This window comes from Panthera pardus, unplaced genomic scaffold (assembly GCF_024362965.1).
Source record: "Panthera pardus isolate Hobbes unplaced genomic scaffold, ASM2436296v1 HiC_scaffold_24, whole genome shotgun sequence".
Classification (NCBI taxonomy): domain Eukaryota; kingdom Metazoa; phylum Chordata; class Mammalia; order Carnivora; family Felidae; genus Panthera; species Panthera pardus.
Window position 1 is genome coordinate 52,344,082 of NW_026526810.1, and position 13,045 is coordinate 52,357,126.

The 13,045-nt window shown below is 39.6% G+C and overlaps 1 protein-coding gene across 6 annotated transcripts in view; it reads left to right on the forward strand.

Annotated features, from left to right (window-relative positions):
* Positions 1–13,045, forward strand: part of TP53BP1 (tumor protein p53 binding protein 1) — a 96,479-nt gene that overhangs the window by 829 nt on the left and 82,605 nt on the right. For 2 of the 6 annotated variants that reach the window (XM_019442351.2, XM_019442353.2), the window contains exon 1: positions 469–882. The exons of 1 other annotated variant lie outside the window; for it this stretch is intronic. The gene's annotated coding sequence lies outside the window, so the exon portion shown is untranslated. Of the gene's footprint in view, positions 1–446; positions 883–13,045 lie in introns of those variants that run through there. 3 more of the 6 variants (XM_053889121.1, XR_002078067.2, XM_019442354.2) reach the window with 3 other exon arrangements.

Sequence of the window (13,045 nt, forward strand, 5' to 3'; positions counted from 1 at the left end):
GCAGGGGCAGGGTTGGGGCAGCGACGCTTCGGCCCTGCGGACTCCCTAGGTCTTGGGGTGGTGGCCGCCCGCGTCAGCCCCCGCTCGTTTTCCACCGGGAGCGCCCACTCCGACTTGGGCAGGGGTGGGGCTCTGAGGGACCGGGTGGAGGGGCGAGTCGATTGCCTTGGCGCCGGAAGAAGCTTCTAGTTAGGATGTTTCCCGGATAAGTACTGTCTGGCAATTCCGCAGCCTGGCCCAAACTGAGGGGAGCCATATTGTCCCTCCCTGTCTCCCAGTTTATAGCGTTGTCTCCATCTGTGCCGCCGTATTATCATTATCTGGTGTGGTTTTTTCCCCCCCTTTTTCTTTTTTCTTTTCTTTTCTTTTCTTTTCTTTCTTTCTTTCTTTCTTTCTTTCTTTCTTTCTTTTTTTTTTTTTTTTGTCACTGCCTGCCAGGGTCCTAGATTCCATCCTCGGTTTACTTGCCCTCATTGCCCCAGGCCCTGGGAATGCTCAGGAAGGCTGCGCAGTACTGGAGGGACAGAATGACCTTCCAGCCCAGAGTCCCTGGTGAGTTGTTTTTCCGAAGATAGTGGTTGGCTAGTCTCCATCTCTGCTGAGTGCAGGACTCCAGTGCAATGAGCTCAGACTGCAGCAAGGGGGATTCGAGTAAAACCCAGGAAAGACCTTCCCAACGACAAGTAATGTGACACAGTGAGTTGGGTAACCTTGGGAGACAGTGGCATTATTTCCCCCAGGGAATTCCCAAAACAGAAGGGGCAGTGTTTGAACCGAAGTAGATGATGACCTGTTCAAAAAAAACCAAAAAACAAAAAACCAGGGGATGCGAAAGAGGACTGAAGAGGCTGGCACTGTTTTATGACTGACTAGAACATTATTGTAAGTATGGTGTGTGCTGTTAAGTCTACTCTCCCCTGTTCTTCAGTGTGTCCCCATCACCTATTCTGTACTCCGGCATCTTCTTTTACCCGAGATTCTGAATCATTCTGTACATGTATGTATCCGATAGAGAACCTGTCTTTCACCATAGGGCTCTAGCAGCACTGTTTTTTGTTGTTGTTGTTGTTGTTGTTGTTGTTGTTGTTGTTGTTTTCTTTTGGTCTCATTTGCCTTACACTTTCAGGATGGTACAGGGTAGAAAGGAGCACAGTTCCTGACTCTGTTCCACCTCCTCTCTGGAGACCCTGAGGAGGATTGGACAGGGCCTGCATATTAAGTGCCTCACTGCAGTCCTAGTCCTTATCGTGGAGCATGTGTGATAGTAAAATAGCCAGTCCACTCTGCAGTCAATTTGGATATGGTCCTACCCAAAATTAATGTAATATCATATGTCAGTTATATCTCAATTTAAAAGAATGGACATGGCCCTGAAAATCCTTTTTGTAGCAGAGAAGGAGAAATATCAGATGGTGGTGGTGCCTCACCCTACATGCCACTAAAACAATATTCTGCTACATCTCTGCCCCGCCATTTGCAAATCTGAATCTGGCAAAGCTTGGAGAGATGTGCAGGCCTCCTCTTCTGCAATCAGACAAGAGTGCCACGTGGAGGCAGAAAGCCAGAATAGGCTGTAGGGAGAAGGGGACAGTTTCCATAGCAACTGTAGAGATGAGGCCTTTAAGTAGCACAGGGCTTCAGTATAAGGGTCAGCAGCAGTTAACCACACACTCTGCTTTCATCAGGTCTGACAAGAGGTTAGACAATAGATCTGAATGGTATAGGGAAGGACCACACACTGATCAGATGGTAAGGGCACAAACTCAGGTCTGTGATCTCAGACCGCGCTAGAATTAGGTTTTGTTAATTACAGCTACAATGGCAGGCTATGATAATAGTACAATTGCACATATAAGCTGGATGAGCATTCAGCGGGCTGTTCTTTAAAAGGCAGAACATATCAGAAGAAGATTGACTCCCGGTATCTCTTAAAGACCCCACTCTTTCCTGGGTTAACAGTATCCCAAACATTAGGTGATGATCCCAGTATCGTCGTCATATTATCAGAAAATATTTTCAAGTATCAAATGGCAGACAGCACAATGTGCAAAATGCTGTATAAAGAAAATTATGGAGTTTAGTATTAGCATCTAGGTTCCAGAATTTTAAAACTGAATACAGAAAACACTGATGCATGTATGTGAGGCATGGAAAGCTGATTAAAAATATTAAAGAAATACATACATGATTTGCAAAGTATATAAAAACCTATTTTGTGTTTAGGAAGAGTGTGCCATGGCAGGAACCTAGTAGTAAAAAGATGTCCTTCAAAAAAAGACCTGTCCAAAGGGATTATTGGGCACCTCTGATACACATGATTACGAGGCACATGCAGTAGTGTGTGGTGGTTTAGAGCCCACTGCAGTGTTTCATTTAACTATTGACCACTGGGATGACCACATATGATCTTTTGGGAACTCCTTGTTTCTTCCACACCCCTGTCATGCAGCATTGGCAGATATAGTGCTTACAACCAATGCTTTTCAAACTCTTTGTGATGAAGGACCCTTGAATTGTAGAAGGGGTCACTAGGGATTTACCACTGAAGGCAAGGTTAGAGGAGATGCAAAAGGAAGACGCTATTACAGGCTCTTCCCTTGGATGTGCACTTCAGTGGGCACAAGGCAGAAAACAGTATAAATCTCAAATACTATGAAAGGTAATTGTAGCCTTGGCTAAGTGTAAGCCAATGAAGGGATTCTCAGACCTTTGCCAGTTCATAATATATAGTGATAAATTAGCAAATAGGTAAGTTATGCACATATTTAACAAGGTAGGAGGGGCATCTCTAAATTTTTTCTGGAAATAATTTCATATTTGGCATTTAAATTTGAATTAAATTTAAAATTTTAGTTGTCCTCACAAGAAAAGCAGAATTTTATTGGAATTAATTGTTCTCATCTTGAATTATGTATATATGGGAGAGGAGGGCACCATAAAGTTTTCAATGCTTAGGGATGTCCACAGGAATTAAGCCAGCTCTAATAATTCATAAAAAAAAGACAATAACTCCTCCCTTACTTCTGGCCTGATGAATGTCATTAGTTTTTCTGAGGATGTGAACAAACTCATTTTTTAATACTTATTTTATTTCTTTAAAAAAATTTTTTTTAACATTTATTTATTGTTGAGAGACAGAGAGAGACAGACCATGAGCAGGGGAGGGGCAGAAAGAGAGGGAGACACAGAATCTGAAGCAGGCTCCGGGCTCTGAGCTGTCAGCATAGAGCCCAACGTGGGGCTCGAACTCACCAACTGCGAGATCATGACCTGAGCCAAAGTCAGACGCTTAACCAACTGAGCCATCCAGGTGCCCCAAGTTTATTTTATTTCTTTAAAGTTTACTTATTTTTGAGAGAGAGAGAGCAGGAGAGGGACAGAGAGAGAGGGAGAGAGAGAATCCCAAGCAAGCTCCATGCTATAAGCAAAGAGCCTGATGTGAGGCTTGATCCCACAAACCGTGAGATCATGACCTGAGCTGAAACCAAGAGTTGGATGCTTAACCAGCTGAGCCACCCAGGCGCCCTAGATCTGAGCTCATTTGGCAGCATTCCAGCTTGTTCTGCTGGATTGCATGGTCTTATCAACTAAAATATCCAAAAGGAACTGCATGCGGCTCAGATTCCCATACTGCACTCAGTTCTGCCTATAAAGCATTCTTTACACAGAGAGAGTCGTGTTTGATTACAGGATTGCTGTGTCAGAGGTTTATCCTTGGCTTTTGGGGAAAATACTATGATCATAATGCATACTGGCAGCCATAGGGTCACCTCTTAGTATGAATAGCTGGTTTATCTGCAGAGGCATTGAGTAAAATAATCTCTAAAAAAGGTCTAGGTAGGGGAGAAATCTGCATTTGTTGCTATGTCTGGCACACAGAGGAGGCCCACAGTAATTATTTGTTGGATAATTTTCCTAAGTATTTGTTCACATTAAGTAACGGGAAAAGCACAGACACCGGGTTTACCCTCTCCCTGCAGAGCATTGCAAAAGGACAATAAAGACATTTACCCCTTTTCCTTCCTCACTCCCCACATTCTTTTATTTAAGAAAGTAATTCCCAAGGGGTGCCTGGGTGGTTCAGTCAATCATCAGACTCCAGCTCATGTCATGATCTCATGGTTCATGGGTTTGAGCCCCACCTGGGGCTCTGTGCTGACAGCTGGAAGCCTGGAACCTGCTTCAGATTCTGTGTCTCCCCCTCTCTCTGTCTCCTCCCCCATTCCTGCTCTGTCTCTCTATCTCAGAAAAAAAAAAAATCAAAAAAAAAATTTAAAGAAAGTAAGTCCCAAAAGTGAAAAACATTTATAGATACCATTTACCCTAATCCATTCTATTAGCCTGTGAGATGGAAGTTAGTGTTTGGCTATGGCCTTAGCCTTCTGAGCAAAGCTACCTCTTACTGCAGGGACCTCTAAGGATTTTCTTGTGGTGGTGAAGATGATAGTGGTAAAGGTAGTCTAAATCTAGGTGTGTAAACTTAGTTTTGAGGCCATGCCTTTGTGTGAATCAAATTTTACATCATTTTTTATTTATTTATTTTTTTATATAGTATTTTTTTAACGTTTATTTATTTTTGAGACAGAGACAGAGCATGAACGGGGGAGGGTCAGAGAGAGGGAGACACAGAATCTGAAACAGGCTCCAGGCTCTGAGCTGTCAGCACAGAGCCCGACGCGGGGCTCGAACTCACGGACCGCAAGATCATGACCTGAGCCGAAGTCGGCCGCTTAACCGACTAAGCCACCCAGGCGCCCCTACATCATTTTTTAAAGGTATTTGTAGAATAGAGTTATTTTTCAGGAGGAAATGCTTGGGTTAAAGAAATATTGTTCCCTTTACACTATCACAAAGTCACAAATACCTTTCCCCTTCCTTCTTAGTTCTTTCTTTTTTTAAGACAATTTTTAATGTTTATTTATTTTTGAGAGAGAGAAAGAGACAGAATATAAGCGGACGAGGCACAGAATCTGAAGCAGGCTCCAGGCTCAGAGCTGTCAGCACAGAGTCCGAAGCAGGGCTTGAACTCATGAACCATGAGAACATGACCTGAGCTGAAGTCGCACACTTAACAGACCAAACCACCCAGGTGCCCCGTTCTTAATACTTTCCTGAAGATCCTTCACAATATGCCCTAACTTCCCTTTCTAACATTACTTCCTGCGAATACTTTAAATTAACCCTTATTCAGTCAATCTGAGCCACTTGCCTTTCCCTCAGTCATTCTTTTTTTTTTTTTTTTTTTTTTTTTTTTTTTTTTTTTTTTTTTTTTTTTTAGTATATATCTATTTAGAGAGAGAGAGAGAGAGAGTATGAGTGGAGGAAAGGGGCAGAGAGAGAGAGAGAGTCTTAAGCAGTTTCCAGTGCAACATGGAGCCTGACATGGGGCTTGATTCCATGACCCTGGGATCATGACCTGAGCTGAAATCAAGAGCTGGACCCTCAACCATCTGAGCCACCCAGGCACCACTCCCTCAGTCATTCTTATACTTTCTGTTCAGGCTGTCTCTTTTTCCTTAGATGCTTTGTTCACCTTAATTCTCATTTAGGAATTTATTTACTTTACCCTTTTGATTTATTTTGTTTGTGAAATAAGGTTCCATTTCATTCCACAAAGGATTTAAGGATTATGACCCAACTCAAACACAGCTGCTTCTATGAAACTGACTTCCCCACTTGCCAACTGTACAAGGTACTTATCCTCTCTGTGCTTTAGTTTCCTTTTCTATAAAGTTGTAATAATTGCATCCCACCTTGTAGTGTTATTTTGAAAATTAAATGGGACAATCTCTTAAATATGCTTACAACAATGTGCAGATTTCATTTACTTATTCATTTAATAATATTTATTGAGCACTTACTGTGTGCCAGCACACCCAGTACACAAAGATTCCTGCTTTTGTGGAGCTTACATTCTAGTGGAGGAGACAGATAAATAATAAAGAGGCAACATATAGTATGTGAGAAAGTGGTAAGTGCTGTGGCAAAAAAGAAGAAGATAGGGTAAGGGTGACTGAGAACACTGGTAGGTACTCTGGTGTTGGGGAAGAAGAGGGGAGGGACAGCAAAGGTTGCTGTTTTATTTTTTATTATTGTAATGTTTATTTTTGAGAGAGGGAGAGAGACAGAGTGTGAGTGGGGAGGGGCAGAGAGAGAGGGAGACACAGAATCCAAAGCAGGTTCCAGGCTCTGAGTTATCAGCTCAGAGCTAGACATGGTGCTCAAACTCACAGACCATGAGACCATGACCTGAGCTGAAGTCGGACACTTAACCCAACTGAGCTACCCAGGCACCCCGAAAGGTTGCAGGTTTGAATGGGCTGGTCAGGGTAGGCCTTAGAGAGAATATGAGACCTGAGCAGACTTGAAGGAAGTGAGGGAGATAGCCACTTCGGTATCTGGCAGAAGAGTCTCGTAGAAAGAGAGGATAGCCAGTACAGAGTTCCTAAGGTAGCTGTGCCTGGTACATCCAAAGACTAGCTGGAGCCCATTGTGGCTGGAGCGGAGGAGTGAGAGAAAGAATAGGAGATAAGATCAGGGAGATACTAGAGACCAGATCACACAGGAGATTGTAGGTATGTTGGAGTTTGGTTTTTATTCTGAGTGAAATGGGGAACATATGCAAGCTTTTGAACAGAGAGGTGATGTGGTTTGATTTAGATTTTTACAGGATCACTTTGGTCACTGTTGAGAATGGATCATGGAGGATATAAGGAGTGAAGGGGGAAGCCAGTCAGGGATCTTGCAGTAATCTGGGTGAGCAATGATGTAACTCAGATTAGACTGATGTTAGTGGAGATAGTGACAATCAGTGGAATTCTAGATACACAGTATTTTAAAGTTAGGGCCAACCTGATTTTCTGTCTGATCAAATGAAGAATGAAAGAGAAAGAAAATAAATAATGTCTCCAAAGATAAACCAAAAACTTAAAAAGAAAAAAAAGTTACCCACTGGAGGAGAGAAGAAGTAATTGTGAGGCAGCCAGGGATGGGAAGTAGACTTTTAAAAATTTAACTTATTTTGTAAATTTGACTTTGGAATTATATAAATGTTTTACATACGTATAAATCAAAATTAAGTCAAAATGGCCAATCTGACAAATAACTTGAATCAGAGTATATTTTTTAAATCTACAAATGAATAAAAAAAGGCAACCCAATTATAAAGTGAACAATTTAAGTGGATTGCCACAAGGTGTACAAATGGCTAGTAAGTACAGGAAAAAGCATTCATCATTAGTCTGGAGAAATGCACATTAAAACCACACTGCACTATCACTTAACATCCACAAAATAGCAAAAATTAAAAGAGCAATAACACCAAATATTAGCAAGATTGTGGAACAAATAGAACTCTCATTTACTGCTAATACTTGTATAAAATGTTATAATCACTTTAGAAGAGTATTTGTAAGTTTCTTGTAAAATTAAACAAACACCTATCCTGTGACCTAGTGGTTCCACTCCTGGACATTTTCTCAATAAAAACACATATGTCCACAAAAAGACTTGTGGGGTCTGTTCATAGAAACTTTATTCATAATAGCCCAACCCAAACTGGAAACAACCCAAATGTCCATCAATAGGAGAATGGATAAACAAATTGTGATATCTTCATGCAATATACTACTGCTCAGTGATAAAAAGAAACTACAAATTTATGTAACATAGATGAAAATAAAAAACATCATGCTGAACAAAAGAAAACATAAAAGAATATTATGTTAGTTGGTTTCCTGGGGAACTAATGCCAACACATAATTAGATGTGCAAAGAGATTTGCTGGGGGAGTATATTGGTTATCAATTTGAAAAAAATTAACCCCAAACTTGAAAGCTTAAAATAGCAAATATTTATATCTTATAGTGTTTTTTTTTAACATTTTTTATTTTGAGAGAGAGTGTGTGTGAGTGGGGAGTGGCAGAGAGAGAGAGGGAGAGAGAAAATCCCAAGCAGACTCCTTGCTGTGTCTGTGACCCAATGCAGGGCTCAGTCCCATGAACCCCAAGATCATGACCTGAGCCAAAATCAAGAGTGGGATGCTTAACTGACTGAGCCACCCACGCACTCCTATCTCACATAGTTTTTAAGGATCTGAAACTCAGGAGCAAACGAGTTGAGTTGTTTTGGCTTAGGGTTTCTCATAAGGTTGTAGTCAAGTTGTTGATTGAGTTTACAGTAATCTGAAGGCTTGACTGAGGCTGGATATCTGCTTCCAATGTGGATCACTCACATGGCTATTAGCAGGAAGCCTCAGTTCCTCGCCATGTAGGCCCTTCCATAGGTCTACTTGAATACCCTCATAACATGGCAGCTGGCTTCTCTCAGAGCATGTGAGCCAAGAGAGAAGAAGGAGGGAGCCACAATGCCTTTTTATGACATAGTGTGGGAGTTACACACCATTATTTCTATCTTATTCTATTTATTAGAAGCAAATCACTAAGTCTAGTGACTTCCCTCTTGCAAGGAGGGAAATTAGCTCTACTTTTGAAGGGAGTGTCAATGAATTAGTGGATTTATTTTAAACCACCACAGGGAGGGACTAGGGGAAAGCAAAGAGAGCCTTCAGATCAAGGTACAGGTCTGACATCTGTGGAAGGAGAGAAGAAAGGGATAAATCTTTGAATGGAAGAGCTTTGTCCTACAGCATAATTCCAAGAAGGTTTGGTGAGGCTGATGAAAAACCTTTAAGTCAGAGGGGTGGGCGAAATGGGTGAAGGGGGTCAATTGAATGGTGATCAAAGGTAACTAGGCTTATTGTGGTTATCACTTTGTGATGTATACAAATATCAAATTATTCTGTTATACACCTGAAACCAATATACATACCCATTTTACCTTAAAAATTGTGAGCAAATCTATTAGTTTAACGTACCCATTAACCTAAGACCTAATGAGTATTAAAATGGGCCTGAAGAATAGATCCTGGCAGGAAAAAAGTTTTCAATAAATTTTTTATCTTAAAAAAAAAAGTCTTCAGGGGCGCCTGGGTGGCTCAGTCGGTTGGGCGGCCGACTTCGGCTCAGGTCATGATCTCTCGGTCCGTGAGGTCTACCCCCGCGTCGGGCTCTGTGCTGACAGCTCAGAGCCTGGAGCCTGTTTCAGATTCTGTGTCTCCCTCTCTCTGACCCTCCCCTGTTCATGCTCTGTCTCTCTCTGTCTCATAAATAAATAAATGTTAAAAATTAAAAAAAAAAAAAGTCTTCAAATCAAAGGCACCTGTTGGAGGCATTGTGTATATCACAGCATTAGGCCTGTTTTTGTAGCCCTGCTGTGTTCTCTCATTGGCTGGGATCAGTCTGTGGAAAGTGTGGCTTTGGTCCAAATGTGGTGATAGATCCAGAGCGGCAGCAGGTAGTGTCATCAGTCAGTTATGTTCCTTGAAACCAGATTTCAATGGTGCATTTTCATGGTCACCACCGGTAGTTACTGCATGGATAAGTTTACATGAAATTCCTGAATGCATAAAACTAATCTATAGTGATAGAAAGCAAGTAAGTGGTTGCTTGGGGTTGGAGAGGGTGTGAGAACTGATTGCAAGGGAACTTTGGAGTGGTGAAAATGTTCTCTATGTGATTGTGGTGGTGGCTACACACACACACACACACACACACACACACACACACACACACACACACACTTGTTGAACTCATCAAATGCTACATTTAAAATAGGCACATTTTATTGTACATAAATTATATATAAAGTTTACTTTAAAAACACAATGAAATACTCCTTTACAATGAAAATACCAAATGTTAGCAAGATGTGCAGCACCTGAAACTCTCATATGTTTGTTAGTGGGCGTATAAAATTATGCAACTATTTTGGAAAACTGTTTGGCAGTTTCTTACAAAGTTAAGCAAATACCTATCCTATGACCCAGCTGTTCCACCCTTAGATATTTTATGCAAGAGAAATGAAAACATATGCTCACAAAATACCTATCTATGAATGTTTATAACTGCTTTATTTATACTGGTGTTAACATAACCCAAATATTCATCATTAGGAGAACTGATAAACAAAATGTGAAACATATACACAATAGAATACTACTGAGCAATAAAAAAAGAATGAACTACTGGTGCATGCAACATGGGTGAATCTCAAAAGTGTTACTGTTGACTAAAAGAAGCTGAATATAAAAGACTACATACTAAATGATACCACTTACATTAATATTGTTGAACAGGAAAAAAAAAATCTGTGATGGTAGAAATTAGAATATGGTTGCCATGAAAAATTCTCTGGAGTGAAGAAAAAAAATTTTTTTTTGCTGTTTATTTATTTTGAGAGAGAGAGAGAGAGAATGAGTGGGGGATGAGCAGAGAGTGAGAGGGAGAGAGAATCCCAAGCAGGTTCCTCAAGGAGGCTGATTCTGGTGCGGCTTGAATTCAGTAAACATTGAGATCAACCAAAAGTCGGATGCTTAACCAACTGAGCCACCAAGACACCCAAAGAAAATGTTTTATTTCTTGATTGGCATGTAAGTTTCAGAGATGTATACATTTGTCAAAACTCATGACATTATACAACTAAGAGCTGTGCATTTCATTGTATTTAAATGTTATCCTAACAAAAATATAAAAATAGTCACTAAAAATAAAAAAATGAAATAAATTAACCTCTCTGTATTAAATTGGTAGAATTACTTCAAATGACTCTAAAATACAATAATTTAACTACTTTTTTCAAAAAAATTTTTATTGTAAAATACACATAAAATTTACGATTATAGCCAATTTTAAGCATATGGTTCAGTAATATTAAATACATTTATAATATGGTGCAACCATCACCATCATCCATCTCTATACTTCTTTTTATCTTATAAAACAAAAACTCTATACCCATTAAACAATAACTCCCATTCCTCTTCCCCCCAGATTGTGGCAACCACCATTCTACTTTCTGCCTCTATGATTTTGACTACTCTAAGTAGCTCATATATGTGGAATCATACAATATTTGTCTTTTTATGGTTGACTTATTTCACTTAACATAATGTCTTCAAGATTTGTCCATGTTGTAGCATAGGTCTTAATTGTACATTTTTAAAGAGATGTACCCTAAGGAAAAAAGCAACTGCAAAGAAATGTAAAACAGTTTTTGCTAGTCATCTCATTAATAGTAATAGTGGTATTTTTTTCTTTTTTTAATTTTTTTAAATTTAATTTTGTAAAATTTACATCCAAATTAGTTAGCGTACAGTGCAACAATGGTTTCAGGAGTAGATTCCCTAATGCCCCTTACCCATTTAGCCCATCCCCCCCCTCCCACAACACCTCCAATAACCCTCTGTTTGATCTCCATATTTATGAGTCTCTTATGTTTTGTCCCTCTCCCTGTTTTTATATTATTTTTAAAAATTTTTTTAACATTTTATTTATTTTTGAGAGAGGGAGAGACAGAGCATGAACAGGGGAGGGTCAGAAAGAGGGAGACACAGAATCTGAAACAGGCTCCAGGCTCTGAGCTGTCAGCACAGAGCCCGATGCGGAGCTTGAACTCACGGACCGTGAGATCATGACCTGAGCCGAAGTCGACCGCCCAACCGACTGAGCCACCCAGGTGCCCCTGTTTTTATATTATTTTTGTTTCCCTTCCCTTATGTTCATCTGTTTTGTCTATTAAAGTCCTCATATGAGTGAAGTCATATGATTTTTGTCTTTCTCTGACTGACTAATTTCACTTAGCATAATACCCTACAGTTCCATCCACGTAGTTGCAAATAGCAAGATTTCATTCTTTTTGATTGCCGAGTAATACTCCATTGTATTATATACAATAGTGGTATTTTTTGTGTGTGAAATGATTGTATATATACATAGAAAATAGAATAAAGCAAATTATGTTAATGTTATCAACAACAAAGATGTTGATCATAAGAGAGATACAAATATAAAATCAAGAAACTTGGGTAAAATCTCTGAAATCCTAAACTTAATTGGAAAAAGCTAAAACAATGACCAATTCAATGTTAGCAATAAGCTTTCCAGCCATCCACATTACAGTCTCTAAGTGCTATTTACTACTAAAATGAACCAAGGCTTCTTAGGGAAACAGCTGATTCTAGATCTGGGGCAGGAAATGAACAGGATGAACCTGGAATATCTTATTATAACAGAAAGGAAGGAAGCTATCAAAGACCCCTGCAATCATGTCAAAAGGACTCTGGAGCTAATCTGAAGGAAGTGATGTCCAACAGTCCTAAGATCTAACAATATGCATTTCAAAGTGAACAATAATTGCAGTTGATTGAATACACCAGGTGTTAAAAATCCATGAGTTCATAGTGATACTAAAAACAAAAATTTCCTTGGTCATTTTGGGAGTATGCTAAAGAGCCTCATCATTTGGAGAAATATTCTCTATTATATGGAGAACCTTAAATCATTGTTTTGAAAACTAGCAAGTCAAAAAGAAAGAATCAAGGATTAATTCTGCCTTTCCTTAGGTAATCAAATATTTGATGAAGAAAAAGTTCTTATTTATGAAAGAATTCCAGCTGATAAATGAATACAGTATGTTAAAATTAGAATATCACTATTTTGGGGTTCCTGGGTGGTTCGGTTGGTTAAGCATCTGACCTTGGCTCAGGTCATGATCTCATGGTCCGTGAGTTCAAGCCCCACGTTGGGCTCTGTGCTGACAGCTCAGAGCCTGGATGGAGCCTGTTTCAGATTCTGTGTCTCCCTCTCTCTGCCCCTCCCCTATTCGTGCTCTGTCTCTGTCTCAAAAATAAATAAACATTAAAAAAAATTATAGAATATCACTATTTTGCAGCTCTTAGTGAAATAATGCAGCTAGGTAATGATTACCAATGACTACTAAACTATCAAGTAAAAAGATAGTAACATTTGGACCTATTTATCAATTGTAACAAAACAAAAATACATTCAACCAGATGTTATATGTCTCCTGATAAGATGCAATAGGAAGTAAATGATACCACTTATGAAGTATTCTTGCCAAAAAGAAAAAATGAAGCATAAATCATAAGAAATACATCTAATTGCCCATTTATAGAAAATAAGAAGGG